At 48.0% G+C, this 22177-nt stretch overlaps 1 long non-coding RNA gene across 1 annotated transcript; it reads left to right on the top strand.

The window, feature by feature from the left end:
* The first annotated feature begins 6143 nt into the window (after window positions 1-6143).
* On the top strand, window positions 6144-9076 carry LOC132690452 (uncharacterized). The gene is made up of 2 exons (XR_009615409.2): window positions 6144-6798; window positions 8856-9076. It is a non-coding gene; the product is annotated as an uncharacterized LOC132690452 (long non-coding RNA).
* Window positions 9077-22177: the final 13101 nt, after the last annotated feature.

Raw genomic sequence — 22177 nt, 5'->3', positions numbered from 1 at the left:
ATGAAGGGACCCAGGGACAAAACAGCCAAGTTGGAGACTGGGAGGTGTCTCCTGACAGCCTGTCTCAGTCCCGCCACCCTTAGGCCTGAGGAGATCACCGGAAAAGGCAAAGACGCAGTTCCAGCCCAGGGAGCTCACGAGTGTGGAGGAAGAAGACCCAAGCTACAAGGGGATCCTGGGGGAGGAGGCGAGGCTGTCACTGCCCTGTGCCATGTGGCCCCACAGAGCCCGGCAGAGATCCATACAGGCTGGGCAGGCAGAGGCATGTCCTGGGGGAGTGGGCCGTGAGTTTCCAGCCTGTAGAGTGTGCTCTTTACCAAGCGGTGTTCCAGGTTCAAGAGAAATGTTCATCAAAGGCTCCCTGGTCTGCACTGTGCCCAGTGGCCGGGAGGAGCCAGCTTGGCCCCTCCAGGTCGCTCCTCAGAAAAGAGCATGAGAACCACAGAGCTGGCCTCATTCAGGGCAGGAGACATCAAGGGAGTGTAGGCCCTCAGACCAGCCAGCGTCCCTGCCGTGAGGCCACCCCTGCTGCCTGCCACATTCTACCCACCAGCCTCTGAAATCCACACATGGAAGTGACAGGGCACCCTGCTGGGAGGTCATTAGATCTGAAAGTTAACTACCCTGAAATACTGGGGTCTCACCCCCGTCCCCATCCCACATTGAATACACCAAGCCCTCCTCCTCATCTACAACTGTGTGCAACCCCTTCTTTCTGGACTTTTCTCCCTCATTAACCGACAGTCATGTATTCAGATGCAGATCAACCACCCCTCCCTTCCTCAGGGGCATTTTTTCCACCCACCCCACCTGGCCTCATCTCCTGATTCTTCAGGGTGGAAAAAGGAAATGCTCACCTCAAAATTTAAGGAGGTACCAAAACACTCAACAATCAAGGTTAAGTGCAATATTTTTAAAAATCACAACTGATGTGGAAAAAAAAATTCAGATGAGAAAAAATCTCAAAATTATATAAATAAAGACAGGGTCTGTCCTGGCACAGCACAGCCCTGCGTCAGCTGCCTGACCCCAAGGCCAGGCCCTGCCACTTCACACGGTCAGGGGCTAGTCCATATTCGTTGGGGTGATGTCTGGATTAGTCTCTGTCCCCACAAGGGCAAGGGCAAGGGCAGCGTGCTTCACCAGCCCTGGTGTGCCTGGCCTCCGGCTGAGAGCGTGGTGCACGGTAAAGAGATGCCCAGGGACCCCGGAATGATCACAGGTGGCAAACAGCCCTGAAAGCTGTGCTGTGAGCGGTTCTTGTCCGCTCAGATGCATGACAGCCTCGAGGCTCCAGCTCCTGCCCCGGGGGACCCCCTGCAGGACCAGCCACTGCTACGCAACCAGCCCCCTCTTCTCAAAGGTAGGAGCCTGAGCTGGGCTCTGATGAGCCCTTTGCCGTCATTTGTGAGACAATATATTAAGTACAGAACTGACAGGATGGATGCAGTGAAGATGAGAAAAACAATCAGGCAGACCCAGAGAAAAAGTGGGACCAATTTCCTGGGGCTCCTGCGACTTTTCTCCCCCTTTCCCGAGGACTACAGCCAAGCGGCCGTGGGAAGGCATGTCCTGCCCCAGCAGGCGCCTGGGTGCCTGGGCTCCTGCTGCTGGGGAACCAGGCTGGATCCATATTCCAAGGCGGTCACTCTCTGTCCACCTCTTCACAGAGAACATTTCTATTTTGAGGAAGTGTCATCTGAGGCTGGTCTGGAATCACAGTGTACAGGTTTGCCTGAAACATGCCCAAATTCTGACAACTGCTCAATAAAAATCCCCAAATAACCATGCTCTATTTTTGCGTTTTTACAAGTTCTTTGAAAGAAAAAAGAAAAAAAAGAGAGAGAGAGAGATGAAGAAATACAGAATTTTTCCACTCTCTTACCTGATGTCCCAGTTGCAAGAGAAACAGGAAGGAGGGGAGGACACGAGCACGGGGGGGATCGCCACACGGGCAGTCTGCGCATGCCGGCTGCCCCTGCCCTCTGACACACTCCCGCACTGCAGGTGGGCATTGCCCCAGCCTCTGCGTGCACCTGCCTTTTCCCTCCGGTCTGGAGAAGCAGCTGTGCTTCTCTGCTGATGAAAAGGGGGAGAAGTGCCCCAATCTCCACCATTCACTCCCCTGGCTCCTGGAAAGATGCCAGCCAGAGAGGGTGCCCATGCACAGCCCCTGATGCCACAGCCCAGCGCTGCTGGCTCCTGAGGACCCAGGCCACGCCAGAAACCAGCCTGGCTCATTGTTGAGCGGGGACGGCTGCAGAGGGGGAAAGCAACACGCTGTTGTGATTCTTTGTTGAAGACTCACAAGCCCTGCCGAAGGGTCAGTCTCCCTTTCAGAAAGGACATTAGGTGCCATTTTCCTCCTGGAAGCCCCATAAATCCCCACATCTCCTCGATATACAATTCAAAAAAGGCCTCAAAATTGCCATTGCTGTCATGCTAAGCACTGGAAAGTTCTGCTTGACCTTTATTAACATTTTTCTAAACCAATATGTTTTTTTTTTTGCTACAAGCACCCTGAGGAATTATGAAAAATACTTTTTTCTGTAGTTTATCCCATATGCACTTAATAGGCTCACAAATATAATACCATTATAAAAAAGAAAAACTGCCAACTCTGCTAAAAAAATTGTCATAACACTAAATTATTATATAAATATAAAAGGAGTGTGTCTGTAAAATATTCACTCAATGAACATCCCAAGGTGATGGTTTTGCTATGTTGTTTTTATTCCTGAGAGATCCATAATGCATTTGGATATGCCACATGTCACCACATGAATCAGGCAGTTAATGCATGTGCTTTTTAGAAGCAGGGATGTCTTCCCAATAGAATGTGCTATAAAAAAATGTAGAGATCCGGCTGCTTTGTCTGATAGGCATAATTTAATGTCTTGCTTATAATACTGCATCTTAAGGAAAAATACACACTGTCCTATGTAGTTATTTACAATATATTGCTAAGTCTATGCAAATATGTTTCCCCGAGCCTGGGATTATATAACAAAGGTCAACAATGTTTGAAATATTTTGAAGCATATTCCCAATATGCTTAGTGTATGGTGCTAATGTCCAATATATGCACATATATCTTAATATATTTCCAGATATTTCTGTTCATTGTTCCCTCCATAGCTTCCCACAGAATACTATTAGAGGAATGTTTTCTTCGGAAGAAAGCCAAACATTGCCTATCCATCTTGGAAAAATTTATTAAGGTGGCTAATTATGTAGTCCTTAATATTGCTTTCGTATGGAGGTTGCTCAGTGGAAACTGTGGAAGAGAGAAGGATAGAAGCCAGTTCAATAACACCGAAATAGGGATACAACCTACACAAAAAGCCAACACACACCTATGTGATCTTATTTCTCTGTCACGGATTTCCAAAGCAGGCAATTAAACTTAGGCATTACATGTGTGCGTGCACACACACACACACACACACACACACACACACACGGGTTTGTGATTTGGCCTACGTAAAAACAAAGATTACAAGCCACACATTTTATTCTCACCTCTAAATATTGCAAATTCTGTCCTTATTTTTCTGAGGCGACTTCTGTGGTCACATGCACATTTCATTCAGGTCACTTTTCTTAAGAAAAGAAGATTGAGCTAGCTACACAAGATGAGGGAAAGGGTCTAAAAACCAGACCCCCAGCATCCAAGCTGTGCCCAGAAGAGAATGTAAGAGAGATTGTTTGCATCAAGGGTATCTGAGATCTGAGTGCCCAGTGTCATCTTTTATCCCAAATCGTTCCATTCCCTTATCGTTCTCCACTCATTGGGTTGGACCAAATTGAAGAAGCCTACACAGTCACCCAGATGCCAATACAAAGCAGCCGATGCTGTTAAGAAGAGGTTCCTTTCCAGAAAAAGATGGTCATCCCCAGCATGTGGACCAAACTGAACAGGTCAGCCAGCTTTTCATTTCTGGGCTGTTGTAACTCTGTGTAGCCATCACGAACTCTAGGCCACATTACTCCAGAGGTCACTCTGCTGGCTTCAGGCCCCCCGGCCTTCAGGGTCCTCAAAAACCCCTAGGCAATACTCTTCCAACCAATCCACTTTTAAAACACTACAAATATCACCCACTTTTAAGGACTATGAAGTATGTCTACATGTCTAGATCAGGACCTTTTATTACAATCCTTTTCGATATTGTCAATCCAGCCAACCACATGGCCCACCCGATGAGGCCTCTGAAAAAAGGGCCAAAGCTCTGAAATAAGCTTTTTTTCCCCTCCTAATGCTTTGCATCCCCATCACTGGCAGAAATGACTGACCCAGAGCTACCCTGAACAGAGACTTCTCACAGGAGGGCAGACACAGAATGCAGGTCTTCTCAGGGAAAGGCATACTCTCTTTTTTTCTGCAGAAGGGAACTTCACTAACACGCTTTGTTCCAGAGGACTTTTTTATTTGTCCTTGGGGGTCCTCTGAACCCCAGTAATGATCCCACATGTGTGGGGGTGTTGGGAAGACGTGGGCACTGAAGGCAGGCCCTACTTCCTGCTAAACTGTACACCAGCTTTCATGGAACATTCCAGAAGGTTTTAAGGAAGGGTTTTCACGAAGGAAGGCCCAGAGAGCCATGAGCATCTTTGTTCTCCCACTGGAAATTCAACCGTATATAAGGAAGAGCAAATGTTAAATCATTTAAAGAGAGTTATTTTTCATAGTTTCCAGTACATAAATGTGTTTCAGTACATGTTATTGTAAAATAGTGTTTCTACTTACGTTCTTATACATCTGTTGTTATGTTTACTCATCCTCTAGTTCTGACTTTTAGAAATAGCAATAAATCTATTTTTTAATTCCCTCTCCTGATGACTGATTATTCATCACTAAAAGGGATGGAGGGAGGTCCACGTGAGGAGTGACCCACTCTGTGGAGCAAGCTCCAGTTTCACAAGATAAACAGGGTCCAGGGAGATTCCTCTTCTGTCCTGGGTAGTTTATGCAAACGAAATAAGAGTTGGTGGCAGCTCAAATAAATATAAATTACCCTCCAGTGGAAACTCCAACCACTTGTTACAGTCAATTTCAGCGAGGAGGAGCCATTGGTGACATCTACACAAACAATACAATTCATTTTCATACCACATCCCTAACACCAAGATCATAAATGGCTTCGTGGAGTCAGTCATCACTGAGCTAAACCCAAGAGGATGGGACGTCAACCAGGTAGAAGGAGGAGGACAAGGAGCCTCTACTTCTGGGCCCTGGAAAGAGGGGAGGGGTTGCCAAAGCAACTGCTTTTAGACGGATATGTAGGCCAGGACAGGACGGGCTTGGGCAACTGTAACAAACAACCCCAGAACCTCCATAGCTTAGCACAGCGAGGTTACTTTCCCAGCTTCACAAAACCCCCTGAGGGTCTGGGAGGTTCATAGGACAGCTGTGCTACATACCATGTGACTCAGTGACCCAGGCTGCTTTGATCTTAAGGCTCCTACATCTCAACATAGGCCCTTATGCGCAGAGGAAGCCAGAAAAAGCCATGATAAGCCACACACAGGCTAGTCTGTGCTTTTACCCAGAAGCAGCCCTTTGGCCAGCAGAAGGCACACTCTCTGTGTTTGCAAGGAAGCTGGGAAATTTGGGAGAACAGAAGGGAATGTTTGATGGACATCGCCATCTCCACCACTGGTAACAAACCATTTCACAGAGAGTCAATCATGATAGAAGGAAGGCAGGTCCTAAGCAGAACACCTAATGAAGCACATTCCAAGCGCTTTTTCTAAAACACTATTTCTCCTTTCGTGTCAACTAAACTGGGCTTTGTTTAACTGGACTCCTTAGGCTACGAGATCAAGGCAATGTCATTTCCTCGTCTATAAAACGGGGGTCACAATACCAGTCTAACAGGCTACCATAAAGATCTAAGACTTCATGAATTTCAAACCATATAGGTTTGCACACATATAGGCTAGTAGAAATAACATCCATAGCCATATGGCCAGTGCATTTCAGCATGTTGGGACGTGCCCTGCTTCAATGGCCTGAACCATGGCATCCAGAGTGGTCAACAAATGGTGACACGCATTCAGTTCTATCTGATGTTTAGCTGGTTGCTTTGGAAACCACATTGCTTTTAATGCCCTTCATAGTCCCATTGTTTTAACATCTCTTCCCCACCACCACCACCCCCTATCTTTTGTATACAAGTTCTTACTGAGTTTCAGAAATTCTGGGTTCCATCTACTTGATCCCACAGTGGAATGCCTAGATTATTGGCCCAAATTTTGTTTTTTAAATGAATTCCAACACTATCCTGGGGTATCTTGCAGCTCAGACTCCCTATCTGGTTCTTAGATTTGCACTTAGCACATGGTTAATTTTGTTGGTTTGCCCACACTGGAAAGTTCGTTCTAAAGGGTATGTGTGGGCATGAGGTCCAGCCATTTTTCCAATGATCTAATGCTGATTTTCTCACTGGGTTTTTGGGGGGTTTCTGTGTGTTTGGTGTTTTTGGTTATCCATGTATTGCGAACTGTTATTCCTAAAAGCTTCTAGACGCCTCATCTCTAGGCCCCATCAGAAATGACCAATTACAAACTAAACTACCTTTGAGACACGACAAAAGGAAAAAGATGAGCTGGAACCTTTCTCACTAGTTCAGTGGGAGAGCGGAAGAATCTTGACTTTGACCTTGAGTTCCAATCTTAACTCTGCCATTTGCTAACTTGGCCTTGAGCAGATGGCATCCTCTCTTTGGCCTCTCCCGGCAGGAGAGGAGGACAATATAGGGAAGATTCCATGGACAACATGCCAAAGACCGCGGCTTGGTGAGTATGGAGTGCTCCGTGAAGGGTAGTTCTCTTACTCAAACCTCTGGTGACACGCTCACCTCTGGACGTCCAAAGTGCCATAAGACCGTGGCCCCATGTAAGTGTCACGGGCACACTGATTCAGAGCATGCATGTGAATCATCTCCTTTTTATACCTCCTATTGGTAAAATGGAGCCCCTTTCAGAAAGCTGCCCTCGTGGCTTGAACTCTGACTCCTGGAAGCACCCAACACCAGGGCCATCCCATCCAACCGTGGGCTTTCCTGCCTGACACCCACAGTCGGAGTCTGGCCCTTGCTGTTACTGCCTCCTCCAACATCACAGATGTGAACTGTTATCGATTTCATGGGTCCATTCTCAGATTATACCAACCTGTGCCTAATTCAGCTTCCTTAACCAGTCTATCGGGTCCTTCAACCAAATTACCAAAAACGCAAAGACAGAATAATCAGAAATGCTAATTCGTCACCGGAAATCTGGCAAGCAGGGCCTATATTTTGCAAGCGGTTTAAATATTACACTTTTGTGCTTTCCTAAACTAATTTAGCCTACTAATTTTCTATAATTACCTGAATGCTCTTAGCTTCCGCTGGTCAGATGAGTTCTCAGACACTCATATAACCAGCATTAAAAAGATGCATTTAGCAGCTTGGGTTGTTAAAGTAACAAAGCCTATAGAATCCAGAGGTTATTGTATTCTCCCAAAAGTACTTAAATAATAGCCTAAAATCTGAAGAATTACTTTAATACTTCAATAAAAATAACCCAATTCAAAACATTTTCAAGGAAACAGAGTTCTTTGCTCTAGGCTACCAAGTAATGGCTGAGAGAAAGTATATAGCCTGTCACTTCTGATTAGAGAACTGTGCCTCTGTGCTTTGAACGAGGGGCATGTCTGGTAATAGGAAGTGCAGATATTAAAGTTAATAAAATAATGTGGAATACGATATATATGAAACTTGACCAAGTATAGCACAGAATATAACATACATTACCCTGTTCAGTCAACTCCTGTGGCCCGGCATCTAATGACAAGCTTAATTTCTGTTTCCAATGAGGGTACAGCTAAAAATACAATTTCCAGATTAGACAAATATTTTATCCGACTCCCTAACAAATGTAACCAGGAATGGCTGACATGTCTCCACAGACGCCCAGCGACCATGAGAGGGAATTACTAGGATTGCAAACTGCTCAGCCTGAAAAGTCCATGAAACCTCATCATCTTTGAGGTCATTATAAATAATTAGTTGCAAACACGGCGACGTGGCGGCTTCACCACTGGAAAAGGACAGGGGCGCCTCCATTTCTCTCCCGCCCTGAGAGGCTCTCGGCTCCCTCTCGACACAATTAGGTCTCCCCAAACAACTGGGCATCCAGGGCTCTGCACACCCATTATTGCATCTTTAATCTGAAACCCCAGCGCCAACTGTAATGGTTTTGTTTTGCGATACATTAACCTTCAACTTGTGTTGTCACTGTTAAACAACCAGCCTGAGAACCTCCTGGAATTTTTTTCTTCCCAGTCACCTACAGGAAGCCATTCGGTACCCATGATGTGACCCTCTTAAGGGATTTGAAAGCAATTCAATGAGCTAATCTCAGTAAACCCAGAATTAAAGTTCTTGTTTCCATATTTCACTTTCAAAATATTTAGAACTTTGACAGATACGACATTACGTTTTCATTAAAACAGCTGATTTCAAAGTGCTGCACTGTGCAGAAACGCCATAAACAGTTTATGATGAACTGCCACGCTCTTAATTAAAACAATAAATCCAGCAAACAATATTTGCGCAGCCTTCGGTCTGACCTTTGCCTCTTGCTATCCACCACCAAGCCGCGGCTGCGTTCCCAACGCCAGACGCGGAAGGTTTTAAAACATGATCTGAAAGGCACTAAAGATAAAATAAGAGAAAACGTACCATTAGTCTTTGCAGTTATGATTAATTCAGTTCATATTTTACAATCTGGTTATGGAGTAAAACTGCAGACTTTACGTCAAGTATTTGCCATGCACTATACCTAATGTATAAAAATGCTTGATATTTTAGAAAATGGCACCGAGCTAATTCACCACAACCCCGTTGAAGGACAGGAATTGAAATCATAAACACGGAGAGCGATGAGCTATCCGTCTGAAGTGACGGACGGAACTCACTCGTTGGACGGTCAGCCTCGGACGATAAATATGCCGGTTGCAGCCCAGTCTACCATGCCACTCTTATCTCCGTGCTGCTAGATTTCAGATTAAAATATTCCCTTAAATCTCTCACATCTGCTGCTGGAGCAGGCAGCAAGGGCGTTAATTACCGAGCAGGAATAAACGGGAAATTTGCTGCACTGGCCCCGGGGGGGGGGGGGCCGCAAGTTAACTTCGGGCCCCACCCGCTCCCAGGGTGGAAACCGTTCTGAACTGGGTCTCAGAGCACCCCATACTGAGAGGGCAGCAGGATGACTGGGGGAGCCTATTCTGCAGCTCGGATTCCGCGGGACAGACACCCGGTCGGCAACTTGGCTGCAGAAGAAAATAGCGCCACCCACAGGAGGAGCGGGGACTTCCGGCAGGAAGGGGAGGGCGTGTCCAGCTCCTGGGGGAGGCGGGGGGGGGGGGGGGGGGGGGGTTGCGGGGACAAAACCACACTGATGCCTGCAGCGGGCTGGTGCCCAAACACTTCCTAGCCACACCTGACCTGAGCGTACGCGTGCAGCCCTTCCCCCCAGGCCTTCGTCCCCGGACCCCCACCCCACCCTGTGCATATTGATGAGACAAGCACAAGCCCCTGGCACTGGACACATTCAGAGCTGAACCCTGCAAAGCCTCGGAGGCTGGGGAACCAGAGGGTGACAAAGAACTGGACCCCCACCCCCCTGCAGGTCCTTGTTGGAGCTGCAGGTAGAACCCACCAGAGTTCTAAAAAGACGGAGAAGGAAGCCACGCTGGCCAGAGGAGACCACGCAAGGTCTCAGTCCAGGACCTACATCTATTCCGTCCACGTTGAGATGAGTGGAGTACCAGGTGAGCCACCTCCTGTTGTGAGGGCAAGACCCCACCTTAGCCTAGCGGGCTCTGGCTTGCACCCACCTCCACAGCCTCATCTTGCCTGCCCCCTCCCTTCTCCAGACGCCTGACTTCCCACCAAAGGCCCCTCCCGGCCCATGCTGGAGTGTGGACTCACAGCTCTGGCCTGTGCCCCAGCGCCGGAGGGGACCTAAGCTATTAGCCCTGCTCATGGAGTCTCCAAAGGTCACCGCCAGGGAGACATGCCTAGCTACTCCCTGGGCCTTCTTCAGCCCTTGTTTGGTTGGGGAATTCTGTCCCAGGTGTCCTAGCAGGTGAAAGGCCCTACAGAAAGGCTGGGCTCTGTTGGGGGAAGGTGGGCGGGGGGGGGGGGGGGGGGGAGTGTCTCTGAGTACCAGGCAGGATTCCTGTGCCCTGTCCCCCAGCCCTGACTCAGGACTAGCCTGGCCCTCTATAGGAGCCATCACTCAGTGCCCTTGTCCTTTGAGTCAAACATCATAGTAGGGGTGGTTCCCATTTACCCCTCCCTTTTTACCAAAGAGGGTTCCCCAACAGGAGTCAACCCCCTGCACGCCCCAACCACCCCCCACACCTAGACCTTGGGACTAGGAAGATCTGCCCCAGACACTGGGCACCTATAGGCCCCTCCACCATCCAGGTATGCAGCCCACCCTGGCTGACGAAGGTCACACTACAGGTGTCCTTATGGTCAACTTTGACCCCCCCCCCCACCATCTTATAAATACCACCATTTTTCAGAAGACTGAGGTCCAGAGGAATGAAGTCTCTATCTTAAAGTCACCCAGCTAGTGAATAGCACCACAGAATTAAAATCCACCTTCTCTGACTTTGGGGCTAGTACTCCTTCAGGGAGCACCTCCGTCCTCCTTTGGACAGACTCTGACTCTCAAAACTGAGGCCCATGTATATATCCTCAGGGGGTCCACTGCTTTTGGCAGTTTTTTTTTTTTGTTTTTTTTTTTTTTAGTATTTTTACATTGGTGAAAATCCATCTAAAAGACACAATGAGTATAAACATTCTGGACCGCATAGGTAACCATTCCCATGCTAGGTTTTGTGTTTTCCGTCCTGTAGATGTCAAAGCACACTTTTGTCATCATCAAAGACTAAAGGGGTGGGGACTGAGTGTGCACTGGGGCTGATGGAAGGAGCAATAAAATTCTAGGTGCCTGGAGGCACCTGGGTGGCTCAGTCGGTTGAGCGTCCAACTTTGGCTGAGGTCATGATCTCACAGTTCATGAGTTCGGGCCCTATGTCGGGCTCTGTGCTGACAGCTTGGAGCCTGGAGCCTGCTTCCATTTCTGTGTCTCCCTCTCTCTCTGCCCCTACCCTGCTTGTATGCTCTCTCACTCTCTCTCTCTCAAAAATAAATACATTTTTTTCTTAATTCCAGAATTCTGTTCATGGCAGTGTGAGCCCTGAGTTACTCCAACCTCGGTGTGGAAAAAGGGGGCATGTACTGTGACAGACTGACCCAGGATCCATCAGGATAATGCAGAGGATAGCATATAACATGCCCCTGCTTTTCTCCTCTGAGTCATCTCTCAGTCCACACAGAGTCCCCCAGGTGGACACCTGGTATCTTCACTCTCTGGTCGCTCTTGTCTCCTCCAGCTCTCTTGGTTTCTTTGCATCCTACGCCTTCCCTCTGGATCCACATCCCACACTGGAGGGGCAGGGTCAGATTTTCCAGATGCCGTATTACTTTGAGATTTTAGATAGCTCGGATTCTTCAGACTGTCTCAATGAACGTTTCTTCCTAATCTTGACAGGTCTTAGAGTGTAACTTTCATGTGTTGTTATGCCATTCACGTACCTTCTCTCCATTGGTTCTTTGGCAAGGAATGAGGAAGGTAAGAGAAGAAGGGGTCAAGAAAAGAAGGAATGCCTGTCCTGTCACCAGTGATAGTTCAAACAGAAGAAAAATGGTAGAAAAGTTGAGTCCGCCCTCCTCCCACCCCACCCCACCCCCAACACATGCAATCTTACCAATCTGGAAAGAACCTGGCTTGTCTTTGCCAGTTCCAGATTCATCCTGTGAGTTGTGATTTAGGGTCAGCAAAACAACATCATCCTTTCCGTTAAATGAAAGTTGCTATTTTAAATTTCATTGGTTTTATCATTTTGTCTGTATTTAATTTGTACATGAGGCCTGGTTTTACAGTTGTCTACAAGTTATAAGCATAAGGAGTTTAACCTACTTTTGTAATATTGCAGTCAAGAACATTATTATATTCATTCATTGAGTGGTTATAAGAATTAAAGGAAATCATGGGGCACTTGGATAGCTCAGTCAGTTAAGAATCTGACTCTTGATTTCAGCTCAGGTCATGATCTCGCAGTTCATGGGTTCGAGCCCCCATCAGGCTCCATGCTGGCAGTGTGGAGCCTGCTTGGGATTCTCTCTCCCTCTCTCTGTGCTCCTCCCCCACTCATGCTGCCTCTGTCTCTCTCAAGATAAATAAATAAACTTAACAAAAAAGAATTAAGTGAAATCATTCAGGGATAGTGGTTAGCACCATGTCTGGCACATGGGAAGTACTCAATAAATGTTACTGAATCTTATTTATTTTATAGTAATAAATATTGTAGCAAAAAATATTCCAAGTTACTAGTGAGGATCTGCAGTGGTTTATTTTTTTCTCAATAAGCTACACCAATCAAACTTGAGGAATTCTGGGCTGAATTAAATGCCCCCAAAATTCAGATGTTGGTGTCCTAGCCCCCAGGACCTCACAGTGTGACCATATTTGGAGATGGGGTCTTTAAAGAGGTAATTAAGTTATAATGAGCTCTTTATGGTGGGTCCTAATCCAATATGACTGTTGTCCTTATAAGAAAAGATTAGGGGCGCCTGGGTGGCGCAGTTGGTTAAGCGTCCGACTTCAGCCAGGTCACGATCTCGCGGTCTGTGAGTTCGAGCCCCGCGTCAGGCTCTGGGCTGATGGCTCGGAGCCTGGAGCCTGTTTCCGATTCTGTGTCTCCCTCTCTCTCTGCCCCTCCCCCGTTCATGCTCTGTCTCTCTCTGTCCCAAAAATAAATAAAAAACGTTGAAAAAAAAAATTAAAAAAAAAAAAAAAAAAAAAGAAAAGATTAGGGTGCACCTGGGTGGCTCAGTCGGTTAAGCATCCGCCCCTTGATTTTGACGGTTCGTGAGTTCAAGCCCCGCACTGGGCTCTGAGCTAACAGCTCAGAGCCTACTTGGGATTCTCTCTCTCTCCTTCTCTCTCTGCCCCTCCCATGCATGCACACTCACTCATTCTCATAAATACATAAATAAATGTTTTAAAAGAGAAAAGACTAGGACACAAAGGGAAGACCATGTGAGGACACAGTGAGAAGGTGTCCATGTACACACCAGAGAGGGAGAGAGGCGTCAGAAGAAGCCATCCTGCCGACCCCTCGGTCCCGGACTTATGCCTCCAGGACTGCAAAAAAACAGACTTCTGATGGTGAACCCCCCCAGTCTGTGATATTTTGTTATGGCAGCCTGGGTGAACCGGCACACCTCTGAACCCCAAGAGGGGGGAAGCGACTTGCAGTTTCCTGTGTTCTGCCACTCCATCCCTCCCACAAGGTGCACCCTGCCCACACGGTCATCATGGAAGAGAAGGTAGAAGAGAAGACCGACACGAGGGCTTCAGCCCACATCCCAGCCACCGTCCCATCCACTGGGCTTGCTCACTGGACCACGACCCCTGAGCTGAGCCTTGTCTTTTCCACCTGGTCTGTCCCCTGGTGCCCAGTGAACAGCCCCCACACATCTGCACCTCTTGGCAGTTGTGCCTCCTGGGTGAGAGGTGGAGGACACAGAGCGATGCGAGGGGCTGGCCCCTAGGTGGGTGCTCAGCCCGGGCTCTGGAGCCCCAGAGCAGCCTGCGTGCTCCCGACGGCTACACATCCATCCTGGGGACACCGGTGCCCGGGCCAGGTGCCCACTACGGTGCCTGGCCCTCTTCCGGGCGCTAGGGCCAGAGGCAGAAGCAGGCTGACAGGGGATCCCAGGGCTCGGCTCGGCTTTACAAGGGGACAAATGGACCGTTTCATTTCCCAAAACAGCCTTCCAGGAACACTCCCATACGGGGCCATAAAAGAAGGTTAGAACCAAGAACTTTTACAGGGGTTTTTATCTCTGTGAGTGTCTATTGAATTTTATACCCCTTCAGGGTATCCGTCGGCTGTGGGCAGAGGAAGAAAAGGCCTTTCATTAAATGCAGGAGACAGGAACAGCCAGAAATGAGTCGGACTCTTCACCCTCTGGTTTAAGGTAATGCTTTTAGAACCCCTGAGTTCCCACCTGCGAGCGGCCAGCAGACGGAAGGGTGAGGCTGTCTGGCAGCTGATAGCCGTCTAAGCTCTAGCCTGAGACGCAGCAGAAGTGTTAAGCCCCCTAGCTGGGTGTGCAGGCCTCGAGGGCCAGAGAGGCAGGGACGGTGAGGGACAGCTGATGGCCCATGTCCCATGGGACCTATGTCTCGTGTCCAACGGGCTCCGGAGCAGAGGGACCACAAGCTGCACGCTGTGCTGGGGAGGCCCCAGGGCTCCCTGCTTCTCACCGTGTGCCTCAGGACACCTCGCCCTGCCCTTGGACTCTCACACCCTATGGGCTCTGGGTTAGGAAGCGAGACAAGGCTTACAGGGGCAAGGGCAGGCCAAGGAGTCACCGGGTCTTCAGGCCATGCACGGGCCCCTGTCAGAGCAAGGCGCGGTGAGTAGTATGTTACCAGCAACACGGGCCTGGGACGTCTTACTCCCGCTCTGGCACTGCTGGCTTACTGGATCGAAGCCTGCACAATTGAGATAATCGCAGAACTTGCTGGAAGAGCGAATGACACCCTGCATAAAAGTGCAGAGCACCATGCCTGTCCCTGGCGTGAAATGTAAACCATCTTTCCCACCATCGCGGCCATTCCTTTCTTCCTGACGCTGCATCTATCCTACCCAATATAAACAACGGCCCAGAGACCCACAAAGGGCCCAAACTTTCCCCAGAGCCATATTTTGCACCAACAGGCAAAAACACTGGCCCAGGATTGCCTACATCTTCCCCACCCCCAGGACTCAAGCAGCATCAGACGCTGGCCCCGGCTGGCCCCCATCTGCCCGTGAGTCATACCCGGTTCTTTTCCTCACCCTGAAGCCCCTGCTATGCAGCTTCACCGTCAGAGGATTGTGGAGGCCAACAGCCAGAGCTGAGCTCGAGGAATCATTCAGTGGTGACTAGGAAGGACATTGGCATCCCCAAGTCTATTTCCATCTCGAGACTCAAACATTCTGCAGACACCCTTCCCTCTGCTGTGAAGGCGGGTCCCTGCCAGTACTGCACCCACACCTACTGCTCCCCAAACCCTGCATCCAGAGCGCTCAGCAAACACGGGTTGTATCTTGAAAGCAAGAAAAGCAGGAAGCGGAACATTGCTAATTCTCACGGCAGCATTAACTCATTCGCTTGCACATATGGGGTATTTGGACCCCAGTGGGTCTTCTATATATATAACTTATCGTACAGCAGGTGCAACTTGGGAGAATTAATGTTGCTATAGGAACATTCAGATCAAGGCTGGCTTCCAGAGTGAAGAGAGAAAAAATAAGTTTTCCTCCTCAGTGTACTTCTCTGTTTTGAGTCTCAAAGAAGAAGCAATGTAATCGAGTCAAATGAGGCAAGGAGGGGCTTCCCCTAGTGGTTTGGGAAAGGTGAGAATTCCTGGAAGCAGCTTCCTGGGGAGAGAGGAGGGAAGCTCAGAGTCTGATCCTCATGTCCATGTGGACAAGAGGGCTGGAGAAAGGGGCCAGGGGTGGCAAACCCCTGTCCGGGCCAGGAGTAGGTCTTGGGTGCCAACGCTGGAGGGTTGCCTTGGGTGTTTCCAGAATGTTCCCTGAGGTCAGCTTGAAGATCCCATGAACTCCAGAATATGCGCTCACCTCCCGCAGCCCCGGAGTGCTGGCCCCCAGCCCCGCATTGCTGTGTCTTATTCTTACAACTTTTCATCCTTCCCAGGAATGGCATCAAGGAAAAGGGGAGATCAAGAGTGAGTTTAGAGGGCTGCCTTGGTCCCTGATAGACCCATGGATCCCTGGGGACCCATCTCTGGCTGAGGGACTAGAGCAGGAGGCATGTTGGAAGTTTGCTTCAACCTCTGGTATTATAACTAACTCAGCTCTCATTGGGAGCAATCGCTGTGCCCATCTGTGAATACCCTATCTAGACTAAACTCTTCTGTCAAAGATCTGAGCATTTGGCTCACCCATCAGAGGTTTTCCTGACTAGTAAACCAGGATACACATTGGATCCCCCATGTGTTTGGAAATGCAGAAGGCTACTGCCTCCTTTCAGGAGAGGCAGGAACCCTAAGTCTCCCTTCCCACCAACCTTCCTACCATATCTGGGGTGCTCAACAGGCCACATCTGCTGAGTGGTCACAGACAGCCAGACATCCTACCCATGGTGAGGATACCCCAAGACACACACCGGGTCCACCACATGACTTAGCCCTAGCATCTGACGATGTGCTCAGAATGGGTTGGCCAAAGAAGCAGATGTTGAGTCCAAGATGACAGCAGAGCAAAGAGGGAAAGAAGAAAGGTCAGCATTCCTAACACCATTTCCAACTCAGGGTTCTCCAGGCACTCACGTGGTGCTAGGTGCTCTATTTTGCCCAAGGGATACATAGGTAAATAAGACATTTCCTCTGCCCTCAACATGCTCACAGCCCACCTCGGGGAGGGGAAAGGAGAGGCACGGAAATAAATAAAGGAGAACCGTGTCTTACTTCTGGTCTCCCCAGGAACCCATGCTAGGCAGGTGCAGAAGAGGTGCCTACAAATGCCCGTGGAATGAACGTGGATGATAGAGGGGCGGGGACCTGCCCAAGGAGAAACATCAAGCATCCGAAGCAGCACAGAATAGGAAGAAATTTACTACGGACAAGGAGTCATGGCCCCATGTTCCAGCTCAGCTAATGAAAGGAAACTCTCCAAGTCCACCTGGGGACTCATACCTCCCGTCCCATCGGGTATTTTAGACATGTCCCAGATACCATGACAGGGAAAGGGGCTGCCGCTAGCTACCCAGAGCTGCTGTTTTGCATTTCACTTGAGGCTGTGTCTACTTGCAAAAGATATACATAATAGTAAAGTGGCCTAGCTAAATGCTTCCCAGTTCACTCTGCTTGGAGCTGCGTGCTGAACATCTAACCACAGGCAGGGGACCAAGTCCTAGAGACACTGAGGGAAGAGAAGCACGTCCCTCCTAGGGGAGGGCAGGCAGACAGGGTATCAGCATGCTTCGCTTTCCCACCCTCTCAGATCTTACCGTTGAAATAAAGGTGGATCTGTAGCATCCTTGGGACAACAATTCACCACATTTCACATGACAGACGAGCAAGGGGAAAGCTGAGTCAGAGAACCCACGGTCACCGGTCATTCTGAGATGGCGGTGGGCAGGTGGCGAAGGGTTACCTGTTTTGTCTGATAGGCTTCCTGAGCATCGCCGAGATAGACCCTCTTCTAGGGCTCCCGGGTCCCTCCTACACATGGCCACTCCGCTCTGTGTCAAAAATTCCTCTCTTTCTTCCTTTGGCTTTACTTTAACTCAAGTGCGGTGTTTTCAATTCTGTCTGTGACGTGGCTTTGAAATTAAGCAGTGTGTGTGCTGACAGCTGGTGTTACAACCGGCCTACTCCCTTCCGCCCCCACAGAGAAGCCAACTTAGTGGGTGGATGGCGTCAGCGGGGCTCGCACATGTTCCAGTAGCCACCTTCTCCTCGGGGAGGGGGCGGGGGCTGCAGAAGCGGGTGAGGATGCTGTGGGGGCCTCGCCCAGCCCTGGAGATGTCCTGGGGCAGCACAGGAACCATCCCTAAAATATTTATCCCCTACTTTCCAGCACACGCCTTTGGGGACACTGTCAGGGTCCAAAACACACTCTATGCCATGAGAATGCCTTCGTCACCTCATAGGTCAGGCCACAGGCCCCGAGGGAAGGGCCAGTGCCACTAAGGAGTAGTCACACAGGACATGTGTGTCCCACTGGCATGACAAATGAGAATTCTGGACACACCGTATGCCTTGAGAGCACTTTTTGTTTTTTAAGATTTTATTTTTAAGTAATCTCTACACCCAACACGGGGCTCAAACGTACAACCCCAAGATCAAGAGTCATTCACTCCACCAACTGAGCCAGCCAGGTGCCCCTTGAGAGCCCTGTATATTCTTCAATCTTGTCCTTTGTCTCAACACAGCCTTAAGACTGTGGGTTAGCCTGGCAACCCTACATGCGTGAGGGCGATCCATTTCCCAGGGAGTGAGCGTCCCCAGAATTTTGCTGAGTCCACGGTGCTAAGAAATGGTCCCTAAACACAGAAGCAAATGTGAGAAGGTGACCCCACAAAGACCCAACAACATGTGCACTTCCAAGCCTCATCCGTGCCAATCAGTCGGCCACAGCCAGGCCCCACCCCACCTGGTGAGTAGCCAACAGAAGTGGCCCAATCCCCAGGTCGTACGCCCACCAAACCTCAGGTCTCTGGCAATCCTTAATGTCTTCTAACTTACCTGAGCATGCCAGAGCTGTTTTCATTCTGCTTTGGGCATGTGTATCTCCCTCATAATTTATAGGCTATTTTCATATCCTAGACGTAACGTGGAAGTTCCTAAGATGATTTTTTTTTAACTGCATTGGATTCTAGACCTCAGGATCTGTAAATAGGTTAACAACTAATCTCAGCATCTAACTGCTTATTCACACGAATGCAGCTTTGAGATTTCTGTAGAACAAAGAATATGACTTTGCTCTCCCAAAGTTCAGTAAATGGCTCACAAGGGCCTGCAACCCATGCAACCTCTCCCTGCTCTCATTAGTCTCGGGATCAAGTCCCAACTCCCGCCAGGGCCTATGGGGTGCACCTGCTTGGTCTGCCTCCCAATGGGCATGTCTGCCAGGTCCCCCGCCCCAGGTCTTCCCATGCTCAAACATGCCAATCTCCCTCTGGTTCAAGGCCAGGCCCTGGGTCTGCTCCTCTGTCTCCATTTGGCCAACTTTTCCTCATTCTCTTCATTCCACACACATGATGCTTCTTCAGGCAAGGGTCTCTGCCATCTATTTCACCCTCTTGGAACACCTCCCCCTTCCCCTGGAGACATTTTTCGCCAGTAAAGTTACATAGTTACTGTATATTAAATAATATATGCTAAAAATATATATTGTATATAATAGTATTGTATTAATACTATAAATAATATACTATATATTAAGTTAGATATACTACTATATATTAAAATTTATATTTTTACTACCTGTCTAGCTCTATATGGGCAAGAATAGTACATTTTTCTCAGCATGGTATCTCCCACCCCAGACAAGTACTTGGGGCTTAGTAGGTCCTTGGGAAATACATAGTTTTAATGGAGCATTGATTCTTATTAGCAAGTCATGCATACAGTTAGGCTTAAAAGAAAAGTACGTGAACTTACAAATTGGCCTCATCAAAATTAAAATTTTGGCCCTGCAAAAGCCATGTGAAGAGCAGAAAATAGTTGCAAACCACACATCCAACAAAGAGCTAGTACCTAGAATATATAAAGGACCTTCAAACTCAACAGCTAACAGAACACAAACAGTCCAATTACAAAGTGGGCAAAAAACATTAAAAGACACTTGACTGACAAGGATGTACAGATGGCAAATAATCACACGAAAAGGAAAAATGGACGTGTCAACACTCTGAAAGGCCCATATTTTTATGTCCAGAGATTCTACTTGTAGGGATTTCTCTGAAGGAAACAGAAATGTGCAAAAAATATGTCAGGATCCAGCATGTTGATTGAAGCATTATTTACATACAACAACAACAACAACAACAACAACAACAACAAAAGGAAGCTTCTATGTCTCCAACCACAAGGGATTGGTTAAGCGATTGCATTCCATCCAAATGTACCTAGATTGTCACTTCCAGGCTGGGGTCTTTGTCTGGGCATCAGTGTATCCCCAAGGCCTAGAAAGAGCTTCAATTAATAGTATCAGATTAATTTGAACTCAGCGATAAAACACTAAGCACCACAGAAAAATTGTGATGCAGGAAAACATTCACAATACCGTAAGTGAAAAGAGAGAAACAGATTGCAAGACTATGTGCATCGTAACCACAGTTCTGTTTAAAGAAGGAAAAATGTATGTATGTTTGCATATTAAGAGACCGAAGGAAAACAAGGCAAGACATTAGCAATGGCTGTCTCTGGTGAATGGGATCTTAGGGGATTATTCCTTTCCTTCTTTTCCCTTCTTTTGTGTCCTCTGTATGTGTGTGGGTTTTCTAGATATTCCAAATTCTCTACAAAGAACATCTATTCCTTTTTAAACAGACAGTAAGACCGTGGTATTTTTAAAGTACTTTGGAATCTGTGCTGAGTTACTGTGATTTCTGGAACAATGATGGAGTCCAGGAGGAGCAGCCTTGCCCTCTTGCTTCCAGGGCCTCACAGCAAAGGGGAGGTCACCTAGACTGCAGCCCTCTCTTCTCAGGGCACCCTCAGAATTTCCCCCACAAACTGGAACCACTTATACTCTTGTTTACTTAATGTTATCCTTTTTTTTAATGTTTTTAATTTTTTTAATGTGTATTTACTTTTGAAGGAGTGAGAGAGAGAGACAAAGCATGAGCGGGGGAGGGGCAGAGAGAGAGAGAGACACAGAATCCAAAGCGGGGCTCCAGGCTCTGAGCCGTCAGTACAGAGCCTGATGCAGGGGTCTAACCCATGAGCCATGAGATCATGACCTGAACTGAAGTCAGATGCTCAACCGACTGAACCACTCAGGTGCCCCTTCTTTTTAAATTTTTTTTAAAGTTTATTTATTTATTTTGAAATAGAGAGAAAGCATGAGGGGCAGAGAGAGAGGGAGAGAGAGAGAATCCCAAGCAGGCTCCACACTGGCAGCACAGAGCCTGATGCGGGGCTTGAACTCACAACCTAGAGATGAAGACCTAAGCTGAGATCAGGAGTCGGATGCTTGACCAACTTAGCCACCCATACTTCCCTACTTAATATTATTCTTAAATTGACTCTTTTTATTTAAAAAAAAAAATGTGTTTAGAGGGAATTGTTATCACTACCATAAAGGAAATCAGTATCATTTGTCACTAATAAAATGTAACTATAAAATAAACACCATGTTTTTAAAGTGGCATTTTTTTTGGTTCTACCTAGACACTGTCTCCAAAGAAGGTTGTGAGTCCAAGGCCATCTCTCCTGTTTTTAATAAAGGGAGATTTACCAGATGTTAGAGAGGCAAGTGTTAAAGATATATTTGCACCAAATAAGCCCTTCTCTTAGATGTAATGAGAAGGCTTAAAAGTGGATTCAAGGAAGACTGACGTTTGATTCAATGGCGTTCATTGCCATGTCCCTGCAGCACCCACAAGCATTTACAGGCCACGAGCACTACACATCCCATGCTCCTGAGGTCACCGGGCTTTGGGGACGAGCCCAAGGGAAACCCCGGATTAGACCGACGCCTGCTGCTCCTTTGAGCTCCAAGCCAGCCCTCCCCGGTGGGGGACAGCACAGAGGGGGGCAGTAGGAGGCCCAGTGAGTGAGGAGGGACCCTGACCTTTGTTAGGCCATGGGGGACTCAGCAGGTCACCCTTAGACCTTTGGGGGTTGTCTTCTCCCAGGTACAGAGTCGTGGGGCAGGGAAGGGGAACAGCTGGCCCCTCTCTCTAGCTCAGTAAAGGTGTGGGATGCACTCTTTGGGATGCTGGACAGGAAGAACCGGAGTGAGTGATTTGCAGTCATGTTTGCTAGTTACAGAACGGGGAAAAATGATCCTCTCCTGCCTAGAGCATCATCAAGTGAGCTGCACCAGCTACATTAACGTTGGAAGCACCTATACGAGATTATGGGATGTATGATGGCTTTGTCTGGGAAACTGTTCGTTTCTGATCGGAAGTTCTATTACACATGAATTTAATTCTAAACAGTGTTACCAACAGATCCAAATGATTTACATTTTAAGCAATCTTCTTTCATTATCTCGTACCTTGTCGGGTAGCAAAAGATGGATTTTTATGGCTTCTGTGATGAGAAATGATTAATGCCCCTCAATGGGAGGCTCTCCCTACTCCAGCTGTTCGGGCGTGGGGGTCCCATCCCTCAGTCTTGCTTCAGTGGGCACATCTGAGAGCTGAGATCAGAGAAAGGGCACATGGAAAGAGCATTTCAAACTTTTTTTAAGTTGGATCTAAACAGAGGAAATGTTTCCAGGTAGGACACTGAACACCATTTGGTACCAAACATTCTCATCCATCCAGAGAGACAGAGAAAGAGGGAAAGAGGG

Source organism: Panthera onca, chromosome E2 (assembly GCF_046562875.1).
Source record: "Panthera onca isolate mPanOnc1 chromosome E2, mPanOnc1 haplotype 2, whole genome shotgun sequence".
NCBI lineage: Eukaryota > Metazoa > Chordata > Mammalia > Carnivora > Felidae > Panthera > Panthera onca.
The sequence above is the reverse complement of the archived record's forward strand: the minus strand, read 5'-3'. Positions and strand labels throughout refer to the sequence as shown.